Source organism: Dendrobates tinctorius, unplaced genomic scaffold, assembly GCF_039654945.1.
Source record: "Dendrobates tinctorius isolate UK_male_01 unplaced genomic scaffold, ASM3965494v1 ptg000154l, whole genome shotgun sequence".
Taxonomy (NCBI): domain Eukaryota; kingdom Metazoa; phylum Chordata; class Amphibia; order Anura; family Dendrobatidae; genus Dendrobates; species Dendrobates tinctorius.
The window spans coordinates 6,872,471-6,886,169 of record NW_027361821.1 but is presented as its reverse complement, the minus strand read 5'-3'; positions in this window follow the sequence as shown (position 1 = coordinate 6,886,169).

Here is a 13,699-nt window from a genome sequence, read left to right as displayed (position 1 = left end):
TTGGGCCCCCTACTATTTAATATATTTATTAATGATCTAGTGGATGGCTTACACAGTAAAATATCAGTATTTGCAGATGATACAAAACTATGTAACGTAATTAACACAAAGGAGGACAGTTTGCAACTACAGACAGATTTGAGTAAATTGGATAATTGGGCTGAAAAATGTCAAATGAGGTTTAACACAGATAATTGTAAGGTTGTGCACATGGGAAGGAGAATCAGATGCTACAATTACTTACTAAATGGGAAACTGCTGGCGAAATCAGACATGGAAAAAGACTTAGGCATCTTAGCCAAAAAGAAGCTAAATTGGACTGCCCAGTGTCAGGCAGCTGCCACTAAAGCAAATAGGGTCATGGGATGCATTAGAAGAGGTCTGGGGACACGAGATGAAAACATAATTCTCCCTCTGTACAAATCACTCGTCGATCCACACTTGGAGTATTGTGTGCAATTTTGGACGCCGGTGCTCAAGAAAGACATTACTGAACTTGAAAGGGTTCAAAGGCGGGCTACTAAAATGATAAATGGAGTTGGTTCACTACAATACCCAGAAAGGTTATCAAAATTAGGTCTATTTACTCTAGAAAAGAAAAGACTTAGGGGAGACCTAATATATATGTACAAGTATATCAGAGGGCAATACAGAGATCTCTCCAATGAACTGTTTGTACCAAGGACTGTGACAAGAACAAGGGGGCATTCTCTTCGTTTGGAGGAAAGACAATTTCTGCACCAGCGTAGAAGAGGGTTCTTCACGGTAAAAGCAGTGAGGCTCTGGAATTCTCTTCTTGAGGAAGTGGTGATGGCCAACTCACTGAATGAATTTAAGAAAGGAATGGATGCTTTTCTTGTGAGTAACAGTATAGAAGGTTACGAATAACATAATATTAAAGGTAGATGGTTGACCCAGCTTAGGTGAAGGAATTTTTGTCCCTATGGAGAAAATTGGCTTCTACTCTGTGGGTTTTTTGCCTTTCCCAGGATCAACAATGCAGAACAGCTGCACTAAAAATAGGCTGAACTAGATGGACATAAGGTCTTCCTTCAGCCTTCAAAACTATGTTACTATGTTAACATGGCGTCCAATCTCAATTCCAGCTAATTCTGTGTTGAAAAAGTTAAACAGCGCGCCTTCCCTTGCGAGCTCTGCCATGCGCCCAAATAGTAGTTTACCCCCACATAAGGGGTATCAGGGTATTTAGGAGAAATTGTACAACACATTTTGTGGTTCATTTTCTCTTTTAACACTTGTTAAAATAAAAAAAATTGGTTCTGAAGTAAATATTTTTGCAAAAAAAAGTTAAATATTATTTTTTTCCTTCCTAATTTCTTAAGTTCCTGTGAAGCACCTAAAGGGTTAATAAACTTCTTGAATGTGGTTTTGATCACCTTGATGGGACCAGTTTTTAGAATGGTGCCGCTTTTGGGTATTTTCTGTCATGTACACTCCACAAAATGACTTTAAATATGATGTGGTTTTGTAAATTTTGTTGTAAAATGATAAATTGCTGGTCAAATTTTAACCCTTATAACTTCCTAACAAAAAAAACTTTGTTTCCAAAATTGTGCTGATGTAAAGTAGAAATGTGGGAAATGTTATTTATTAAAAATTTTGTGTGACATATCTCTCTGATTTCACCCCTTCATGACCAAGCCTATTTTGACCTTAATGACCAGGCCATTTTTTGCAATTCTGACCAGTGTCCCTATATGAGGTAATAACTCAGGACTGCTTCAACACATCTTAGCGATTCTGAGATTGTTTTTTCGTGACATATTTGGCTTCATGTTAGTGGTAAATTTAGGTTGATAATTTTTGCGTTTATTTGTCAAAAAATCAGAAATTTGGTGAAAATTTAGAAAATTTTGCAATTTTCAAATTTTGAATTTTTATTCTGTTAAACCAGAGAGTTATGTGACAGAAAATAGTTAATAAATAACATTTCCCATATGTCTACTTTACATCAGCACAATTTTGGAAACAAAATATTTTTTTGTTAGGAAGTTATAAGGGTTAAAAGTTGACCAGCGATTTCTCATTTTTACAATAAAATTTACAAAACCATTTTTTTTAGGGACCACCTCACATTTGAAGTCACTTTGAGGGGTCTATATGGCAGAAAATACCCAAAAGTTACACCATTCTAAAAACTGCACCCCTCAAGCTACTCAAAACTACATTCAAGAAAATTATTAACCCTTCAGGTGTTTCACAGGAACTAAAGCAATGTGGAAAGAAAAAATGGACATTTTAATTTTTCCAACAAAAATTTTCTTTTAGCATCAATTTTTTCATTTTCACATGGGAAACAGGATAAAATGGATCCTAAAATTTGTTGGGCAATTTCTCCTGAGTACAACGATACCTTATATGTGGTCATAAACCACTCTTTGGGCGCCCGGCACGGCTCAGAAGGGAAGGAGCGCCATTTGACTTTTTGAATGGAAAATATGCTGGAATATTTAGCGGTTGCCATGTCGCGTTTGGAGAGCCCCTGTGTGCATAAACATTGGAGCTCCTCCACAAGTGACCCCATTTTGGAAATTAGACCCCCCAATGAACTTATCTAGATGCATAGTGATCACTTTGAACCCCCAGGTACTTCACAAATTGATCTGTAAAAAAAAAAAATACTTTTTTTTCACAAAAAATTTCTTTTAGCCTCAGTTTTTTCATTTTCACATGGGCAACAGGATAAAATGGATCCTAAAATTTGTTGAGCAATTTCTCCTGAGTGCACAGATACCCCATATGTGGTCATAAACCACTGTTTAGGTGCACGGCATGGCCCGGAAGGCAAGGAGCACCATATGACTTTTTGAATGGAAAATTAGCTCCAATCGTTATCGGACACCATGTCGCATTTGGAGAGCCCCTGTGCACCTAAACATTGGAGCTCCCCCACAAGTGACCCCATTTTGGAAACTAGACCCCCTAAGGAACTTATCTAGACATGTAGGGAGCACTTTGAACCCCCAAGTGCTTCACAAAAGTTTATAACACAGAGCAGTGAAAATAAAAAATATTTTTTTTTCCTCAAAAATGATTTTTAGCACACTATTTTTAATTTTCACAAGGCTAACAGGAGAAATTGGAAGACAAATCTTGTTGTCCAGTTTGTCATGAGTACACTGATACCCCATATGTGGGGGGGAACCACTGTTTGGGCACACGGCAGGGCTCAGAAGGGAAGGAGCGCCATTTGACTTTTTGAAATGCAAATTACTTCCAATCGTTAGCGGACACCATGTCGTGTTTAGAGAGCCCCTGTGTGCCTAAACATTGGAGCTCCCCCACAAATGACCCCATTTTGGAAACTAGACCCCCTAAGGAACTTATCTAGATGTGTAGTGAGCACCTTGAACCCTCAAGTGCTTCACAAAAGTTTATGACGCAGAGCCGTGAAAATAAAAAAAAAATTTTTTCCCTCAAAAAATTATTTTTTAGTGCGCAATTTTTTATTTTCACAAGGGTACTAGGATAAATTAGACCCCAAAATTTGTTGTCCAGTTTGTCCTGAGTATGCTGGTACCCCACATGTGGGGAGGAACCACTGTTTGGGCACACGTCGGGGCTCGGAAGGGAAGTAGTGACATTATGAAATGCTGACTTTGATGGAATGGTCTGCGGGCATCATGTTACATTTGCAGAACCCCTGATGTACCTAAACTGTGGAACCCCCCCACAAGTGACCCCATTTTGGAAACTAGACCCCCCAAGGAACTTATCTAGATGTGTGGTGAGCACCTTGAACCCCCAAGTGCTTCACAGAAGTTTATAACGCAGAGCCGTGAAAATAAAAAATATTTTTTTTTCCTCAAAAAAAAAAGATTTTTAGCTAGCAATTTTTTTTTTCACAAGGGTAGCAGGATAAATTGGACCCCAAAAGTTATTGTCCAGTTTGTCCTGAGTACGCTGATACCCCATATGTGGGGGATGACCACTGTTTGGGTACACGTCGGGGCTCGGAAGGGAAGTAGTGACATTATGAAATGCTGACTTTGATGGAATGGTCTGCGGGCATCTTGTTACATTTGCAGAACCCCTGATGTACCTAAACTGTGGAAGCCCCCACAAGTGACCCCATTTTGGAAACTAGACCCCCTAAGGAACTTATCTAGATGTGTGGTGAGCACCTTGAACCCCCAAGTGCTTCACAGAAGTTTATAACGCAGAGACGTGAAAATAAAAAATATTTTTTTTTCCTCAAAAAAAATGATTTTTAGACAGCAATTTTTTTTTTCACAAGGGTAGCAGGATAATTTGGACCCCAAAAGTTGTTGTACAGTTTGTCCTGAGTACGCTGGTGCCCCATATATGGGGGGAACTATTGTTTGGGCACACGTAAGGGCTCGGAATGGAAGTAGTGGCGTTTTGAAATGCAGACTTTGATGGAATGGTCTGCGGTCGTCATTACGTTTGCAGAGCCCCTGATGTGCCTAAACAATAGAAACCCCCCACAAGTGACCCCATTTTGGAAACTAGACCTCCCAAGTAACTTATCTAGATGCCTGGTGAGCCCTTTGGACCCCCAAGTGCTTCACAGAACTTTATAACGCAGAGACGTGAAAATTTAAAAAAAATTTTTTTCCACAAAAATATTTTTTAGCCCCCAATTTATTATTTTCCCAAGGGTACCAGGAGAAATTAGACCCCCAAAGTTGTTGTGCAATTTTTCCTGAGTACGCTGATACCCCATATGTTGGGGTAAACCACTGTTTGGGCACACGTCGGGGCTTGGAAGGGAGGAAGCACCGTTTAACTTTTTGAACGCAAAATTGGCTGGAATCAATGGTTGCACCATGTCGTGTTTGGTGACCCCCTGATGTGCCTAAACAGTGGAAACCCCTCAATTCTAACTCCAGCCCTAACCCCAACACACCCCTAACCACAGCCCTAACCCCAACACATCCCTAACCCTAATTCCAACCCTAACCATAACCCTAACCCCAACAGACCCCGAACCCTAATCCCAACCCTAACCATAACCCTAACCACAAGCCTAACCCTAATTCCAACCCTAACCCTAATTCCAACCCTAACCCTCATTCCAACCCTAACCCTTTCCAACCCTAACCCTCTTTCCAACCCTAACCCTCTTTCCAACCCTAACCCTCTTTCCAACCCTAACCCTCTTTCCAACCCTAACCCTAACCCTCTTTCCAAACCTAACCCTCTTTCCAACCCTAACCCTCTTTTCAACCCTAACCCTAACCCTCTTTTTAACCCTAACCCTAACCCTCTTTTCAACCCTAACCCTAACCCTCTTTTCAACCCTAACCCTAACCCTAATGGAAAAATAAAAATAAAAATATTTTCTTTATTTTATTAGTTCTGCCTACCTATGGGGGTGATAATCGGGGGGTTTATTTACTTTTTCTTTCATTTTGATCACTGTGAGAGTGATCAAAATGAAAGAATGGAATCTGCAGCCGGTAGATTCGGGCGGGCGCACTGCGCATGCGCCCGCCATTTTCAAAGATGGCGGCGCCCATCATCCGGACCCGAGGGACACCGGGAGGGACGGGGGGACTCAGGAGGTACCGGGGGGGTGAGGGGGGGATCGGAGGCTGGCGGGGAGCAGAGGGAATGGGAGGGGGGCAGATGATGACAGCGGCAGCAGATCGCCGCTGTCATTCAGTAGCGGGGGGGCGATCGCCGGTGGGGGGGTGGAATCAGTGTCTCCAGCCATGTCCGATGCTACAGCAGCGTCGGACATGGCTGGATTGTAATATATCATCAACTTTCATTGATGAAATATTACTATCGCTCTGATTGGCTGTTTCACTTTTAATAGCCAATCAGAGCGATCGTAGCCACGTGGGGGCGAAGTCACGCCCCCTGTGGTGAATTACAAAGCCCCCTGTATCTGCGGGTTGGGTGACCTTTCAGTGACCCCGGTCACCCGACCCGCAGGGGGGCTTTGAAGTCATGACGCCACATAGGCGTCACTGGTCAGATTTGAACCAGATTTCATGACGCCTATGTGGCGTCATTGGTCGTGAAGGGGTTAAGGGCATAAAAATTTAAATTTTGAAAATTGCAAAATTTTCACCATATTTCCATTTTTTCATAACTAAACACAAGTCATATTGAAGAAATTTTATCACCAACATGAAGTAAAATATGTCATGAAAAAATAGTCTCAGAATCAGCGGGCTCTGTTAAAGCATTCCAGAGTTATAACCTTATAAAGTGACTGTGGTCAGAATTGTAAAAATTGGCCTGGTCATTAAGCTGCAAAATGGCTCTGTCACTAAGGAGTTAAAATTTGTCTTTATCTGACCATGTACAGAACATACCACAGCTCCTGGGCAGGGGAGGAAGCAAAAGACAATACTGACATTACAGCAGGAGATCGCAGAGAATACAATTTGTGAAAACAGTCAGTGAAATATTTTACAACACAAAATGAATCCTCTGTGATCCCCTGCTGTAATGTCAGTATTGTATTTTGCTTCCTCCTCTGCCCAGGAGATGTGGTATGCTGCATACATGGTCAGACACAGACAATTTTTAAAATGAACTTTCGTTCATGGGAAAACCCCTTTAATGTGACCGGCTTCCTCTGCCTGTAGACATGTCACACATCTGCAGCCAGGATCAGCGAATGATTTGCTGCACCTGCGCAGAATTCACAGTAAATCAGACCGTCACCATCTTTGTGCAGACAGATAGCGGTGGTCATATTAAAACTGAGCATGAGCGCCTCCTGTGCAAAGATGGTGGCGGTCCATGATTCATTCGACTGATCCCGGCGGCGGCATGTTCGCGACGGTGTTCCGCTGGTGGTATCACGCAAGAGGCTGCATATGGCGCATACAGTGTGTGTGTGTCGTGCATATGGCATATACAGTGTGTGTTTGTGTGTGTGTGTGGTGCGTGTGGTGTATACAGTGTGTGTGTGGGGGGGTACAACAGTGTTCGCTGGTGGTATCTCGCAATAGGCTGGTACCACCAGGAGTTTACATATTGCTTGGAATTCTGGGATCCGGACACATCTGGACGGAAGACATTACAAGGTAATTATATATTTGGTGATCCTACCTGCCTGGTCCACTATTCTACCTTTGCATAATGCCAGAGAAAATGTCTCTACTATTTCTGAAGGTTATTTCATCCCACGTGTGACCTTGAACTCAAACACATATAAAACTCCTCTTAGTATTGGCAGTAAGCACTTAAAATAATATATAAAAATAATAACAACCTGGAAAAATACTCTGGAACATCTGCATTATAGCCAAAGTTGACAAAATCAAGATTAACCAAATGTTTCCACCTATAGCTTCCTTTCAATTCCTTTTTGAAAATAACAATACTCGTAGGGCTGCATTTTACACAAGGCAAAGGAGGGCAAGTGTTTATGATGACACATTGTGAGGTATGAGTTTGCACAAAAAATATATATACTGTATTTTTCGACAATTAGCATGTGTCTTACAGAATTTGGGAGAGGGTGATGACATACAAAAGCTACACACAGTCAGCTGAGAAGGCAGATGAAAAATTCTCCTTCCATTCCACTGTTTTACTAATTGAGTCTGCTGCAACACCAATTTGAGATCAATTTGAGAAAGCACCACTTCACAGGAGGGAGAAGGAAGCCAGGCTGACAGCATTACTGTCTTCTATAACAGGTTCCTATGATGATATATTTATGGGGTGAGCCATTTGAAATACTGGTTTAGAGAGTGAATAATGTCATTTTAATCATGGTCTCAATTAAAACAGTAAAGGATAGAACGTAGTGAGGAAAATGGCAGAGATTCCTACGAGAAAAGGTGGTGCTTATTGGGCACACTGTTGACATAGCAGAGTTGTCATGTCTATATTTTGCCAGGAGTTTATCTCTGTTAAGTTTCAGAAGTCTACTAAAGAAGACTAGCAATGTTACCAAAGTTTTATTTTTTATTTTTGTAATGGAAATCAGGGGCGGAACTACCGCCGGTGCAGCTGCACCGTGGCCCGGAAGTGAAGGAGAACCCTTGCAGGCCGGAGTGTATGCATCTGCTATGGGGCCCCTCAGTCAGAGAGCCCAGTGCTCCCTGACACCAGGCCCCTCTCACTCATATACATCCTAGTACACAGAGCTGGGAAGTGGGCACTGAAAAAGGGGGCAAGTCATGCAGGAAGAGAGACGATGGCCAATGAGAGCACTCATTGGCTGCTGACTTTCTGCATGGCGCACCCCAAAGTTGAGTGTTCACCTGAAGAGTTAGGGGGCCTGGACTGCACAGCACACAGGGAACATTAGTGGAGAAAGAGCAGGACTTACAATGGATCTTTTGCTCTCTCCACTCTTCCCTTCCCAACAGCATTGTGTTTAGAGTTTGGGGGAGGAGGGCTCACTGCACTGCACTACACTGCACTGTGTTCCCATCCCCCAGAGTGGTTTCTGCAGCCCTCTCTAGCTGATCTATAAACTATGTCACTGCTCACAGCAGCTCATTTATCGGTGGTTCTCAGCCCAGACAGCCGCATCTTGGCACCGTCCAGGTTGAAAACTGTTTATCCCCAGACATGGATTGTGACATGGGACAGAACAATGGACAGGTGATTTTTAGAAGAGTAAAAGGAGAAAATGAACTGTAAAATGTCTTTTGCAATTGCTCCTGAGTACTATACATGGAGGAAAACTACAGCAAGGCTCGGGAGGGATGGAGTGCCATTTGACTTTTGGAGCACAACATTTGCTGGAATAGATAGACGCTATGTTGCTTTTGGATCATATACAAAAAATAATGCAGACAAGACCATGAATAAGAATACAATACAAAAGTATATTGAGTAATAATTATTAAAATACGTTATAAAAAAATGCGTTATAAAAATTTGACCAGCTGAAGCAATGCAGTGGTAGACAACATAGATAATATGCTCGGGGTACTATAGATTGCAATATAACCTCCAAAAATTGCATAAGTACAAAGGACAGTAAAAGAAAGTGAACAGTTTTAAATGTGCTAATATATCAATGTGAGACAATACATGGTAAATAGCACCAGAAAGCCACAAGGTAAATGTAAATCTTTGTCCATATACAGTATGTACATAAAGTTAAGTGCCAGTGCAGAGAGAGGTAAGTAGAGTTCTTAAAAGAGATAATTATTCCCCAAGCATAGATGTGTGTGATCGGGTACCCTACGTTTCGGCGCTTTGCCTTCTTCCGGATGGCACTATTTTTTTTATATGATCCATAGTTACAATTTTGTGCTTGACCCCTTGTCCTTTATTATCTCTTTTGGTCATATTTGAGGTTACCTTTGGTGTTCAATTTAGATATAAGCTATGTCACTTTTGCAGAACCCCTAATGTGCCTAAACTGTAAAAACACCTCAACAAGTGACCCCATTTTGGAACATAAACCTCTGAAGCAATTTATCTAGAGGTAAGGTGGGCACCTGGAACCCATACTGTAGGTGCTTCACAGAATTGTAGAACATTGAGATGTGAAAATGAAAAAAAAAATTCCCACAAAAATTTTACGTCAGCCCCAATGCGATCGCAATTGCATTGTGCAGATCAGAGAAGAATGGGAGCTTCCTTATTCTGCTATGCCAATCGATGTTGCTGTCACTATTGACAGTAGTATCAGAGGGGTTAAATGTTTACCGATCAGTACTGGCACCAATTGTGGGCATTTCTGCAAGGTGTCAGCTCTCGTATAGCTTTGACACCCGCTGACACACCATCTTGACTGAAAAAAAACAGAAATGTAGAAATTTTTGAAAATTTATTAAAAAAGAAAAACGGAAATATCACATAAGTATTCAGACCCTTTGCTCAGTATTGAGTAGATGCACCCTTTTGAGCCAGTACAGCGATGAGTCTTCTTGGGAATGATGCAACAAGTTTTTTACACCTGGATTTGGGGACTCTCTGCCATTCTTCCTTGCAGATCTTCTCCAGTTCTGTCAGGTTGGATGGCGAACGTAGGTGGACAGCCATTTTCAGGTCTCTCCAGAGATACTCAATTGGGTTTAAGTCAGGGCTATGTCTGGGCCAGTTAAAAATGGTCACAGAGTTGTTCTGAAACCACTCCTTTGTTATTTTAGCTGTGTGCTTAGGGTCATTCTCTTGTTGGAAGGTGAACCTTCGGCCAAGTCTGAGGTCCAGAGCACTCTGGAAGAGGTTTTCATCCAGGATATCTCTTTACTTGGCCGTATTTATGTTTCCTTCAATAGCAACCAGTCTTCCTGTACGTGCAACTGAAAAACACCCCCATAGCATGATTCTGCCACCACCATATTTCACTGTTGGGATTGTATTAGGCAGGAGATAGGTAGTGCCTGGTTTTCTACAGATATACCGCATAGAATTATCACCAAAAAGTTTTATTTTCATCTCATCAGACCAGAGAATCTTATTTCTCATAGTCTGGGAGTCCTTCATGTGTTTTGTAGCAAACTCTATGCGGGCTTTCATAGAATCATAGAATCATAGAATCATAGAATCGTAGAGTTGGAAGGGACCTCCTGGGCCATCTGGTCCAACCCCCTGCTCAAAGCAGGATTCGCTAAATCATCCCAGTCAGATGTCTGTCCAGCCTCTGTTTGAAGACTTCCATTGAAGGAGAACTCACCACTTCTCATGGCAGCCTGTTCCACTCATTGATCACTCTAACTGTCAAAAAGTTTTTTCTAATATCTAATCTGTGTCTCCTCCCATTCAGTTTCATCCCATTGCTTCTAGTCTTTCCTTGTGCAAATGAGAATAAAGTTGATCCTTCTACAATGTGACAGCCCTTTAGATATTTGTAGACAGCTATTAAGTCTCCTCTCAGTCTTCTCTTTTGCAAACTAAACATTCCCAAATCCTGCAACCTTTCCTCATAAGACAGGGTTTGCAGACCGGTCACCATTCTGGTCGCTCTTTTCTGAACTTGCTCCAGTTTGTTGATGTCTTTTTTAAAATGTGGTGCCCAAAACTGGACACAATATTCCAGATGAGGTCTGACCAAAGAGGAGTAGAGGGAAATAATGACTTCACGTGATCTAGACTGTATGCTTCTGTTAATACATCCTAGAATTGCATTTGCCTTTTTTGCTGCTGCATCACACTGTTGACTCATATTCAGTCTGTGATCTATTAGTATACCCAAGTCTTTTTCACATGTGCTGTCACTTAGCCCTATTCCTCCCATTCTATATATGCTTTTTCCATTTTTATTGCCCAGATGTAGTACTTTGCATTTCTCCCTGTTAAAAACCATTCTGTTAGTTGCTGCCCACTTCTCCAGTTTATTTAAATCTTTTTGAATCCTCTCTCTCTCTTCTCTAGTATTAGCTATCCCTCCTAGCTTTGTGTCATCAGCAAATTTAATCAGTTTACCCTCAATTCCTTCATCTAAATCGTTGATAAAGATGTTGAACAATACAGGGCCCAGGACAGAGCCCTGTGGTACCCCACTTGAGACATTCTTCCAACTGAATGTGCAGCCATTTACGACCACTCTTTGGGTCCGATCACTAAGCCAGTTATGAATCCACCTAACAGTTGCCTTGTCCATTCCATACTTAATCATTTTTTCAATAAGGATTGTATGAGAGACTTTGTCAAATGCTTTGCTGAAGTCAAGATATACTATATCTACAGAATTTCCTTGATCCACCCAATCATATGTCTGGCATTGAGGAGAGGCCTCCGTCAGGCCACTCTGCCATGAAGGCCTGACTGGTGAAGGGCTGCAGTGATAGTTGACTTTGTGGAACTTTCTCCCTTCTCCCTACTGCATCTATGGAGCTCAGCCACAATGATCTTGAGGTTCTTCTTTATCTCTCTTACCAAGGCTCTTCTCCCATGATTGCTCAGTTTGGCTGCGGGTCTAGAAAGACTTCTGGTGGTCCCAAACTTCTTCCATTTAATGATTATGGAGGCCACTGTCCTCTTAGAATATACAAAAAAAGGTTGCACTCTTTCATGCTAAAGCATGTCAATGTGGAATATGTGAAATTTGAATAGCAATACGGCTTTGGAATATTAGGAAAAAATATGAGACGCTTAGCATAAAATTCAGCCAAACATTGGTTGATGGGCAGATAATATTTGGCCAAATTTTATGCTAAGCATCTCATATTTTTTCCTAATACTCCAAAGCCGTATTGCTATTCAAATTTCACATATTCCACATTGACATACTTTAGCATCATAGATTGCAACCTTTTTTGTATGTTGTATATGGGGGTAGCTCCTCCTGATATGAACCTATTCACACTAGTCTGGATGTGCCAATCAATTCTGTTTCTGAGCTCCTTGATCAGTTCCTTTGACCTCATGATTCTCATTTTGTCTGACATGCACTGTGAGCTGTGAGGTCTTATATAAACAGGTGTGTGCGTTTACAAATCAAGTCCTATCAGTTTAATTAAACACAGCTGGACTCGCAACTCTGTGGGTTGCTACAGGCTCTACCTCTCCCTAGGCACTAGTTTATGCTTGAAACAAAAAAGAGCCGGATATTCATATGTTATATGTTTTGAATGTCTCTGAATCTATTTGAATCATTTAGTGTATAACTGATGAAGGTCTAATGACCGAAAAGTTTTTTTTTACTTTTTCCCCACTTTAAAAATAAATTCACCTGAGTGCCAGATTCTTGAATTTTCTATAACTGAAGTGTCAACCAGAGATTTCATTCAACCCAAGAGGAACTGAAACACTGTCACAGTCCAACCTGACTACCATCCTTGCCCCCAGCTCAATGTTTGGTAGAGGGACTCACCATACTGTTAAGAAAACGAACAAGGAGAGCACAATATCAAACCATCCACATACCAACACAAAGTCATGAGATTAACTTTCTGATGCTCTCAGCAATTACAAGCCCAATAACGTAACACTGCTGTCCTTTTTAGTTTAACTCAATAATTGCTCATCATAAATTCATTATTCTGCATTTCACATACACTCCTGTCTGTGTAGTAGCTAGGTGCAGGGATAGGTTGCCATCCCGTTATTTATAGAAAGTCCAAGAATCCATATATGACGTATTTTAGGTTACATCCACATCGGAATTTAGAGCCTGTCACAGATTTTACATTCTTTGATCAAAAAAAATTGTTTGCATGTGGTGCTAATTTTTACATTACAAATGTAGGTCTGCAGGCGTCTATCATGAGAGGGATCAGTCACTTCATGTGATTTGAATTCCTGGCAGAACTCAAAATGCAGTTGTCAAAGGAGTCATACGTGACAATGCATTTTAATTTTCCATTAAGTGGTGGAATACTTTTCAGTATATACTGTGCATCCTTGAAACCAGATTCACCTGCTGCATGAACAACATATTTTTATTAACAGCTGTCTCCTTTTCGATGCATTTCATTGTGTATCCTATATTTCTTTCGCTCTACAATCATGCCCTCTGAATACGTACATACCTCTAGTACAGAGCAGTGTAACTGTAAAGAAGCAATTCACTGTTTCATCATATGTCCCGTAAAATGCCGAAAAGCTCAGTCACTTTATCTTATTATAAATTATGCTCCAGCAAATAATCTAAATCTTTTAATAGATGTTTGGTTTTCCATTTGAATAGTTGTTTTCAGTCTCTATCTATCATTTTAATCTTCTTGATGCTACTCGGCAATCTTTGTCAAAGTCAATAAATATTTAGCATCTGCGGCAAAGATGAAGTAAGCTTGATTACAGAGAAATGACTTTTTGTACAAAGAGATTATGTAGGAAA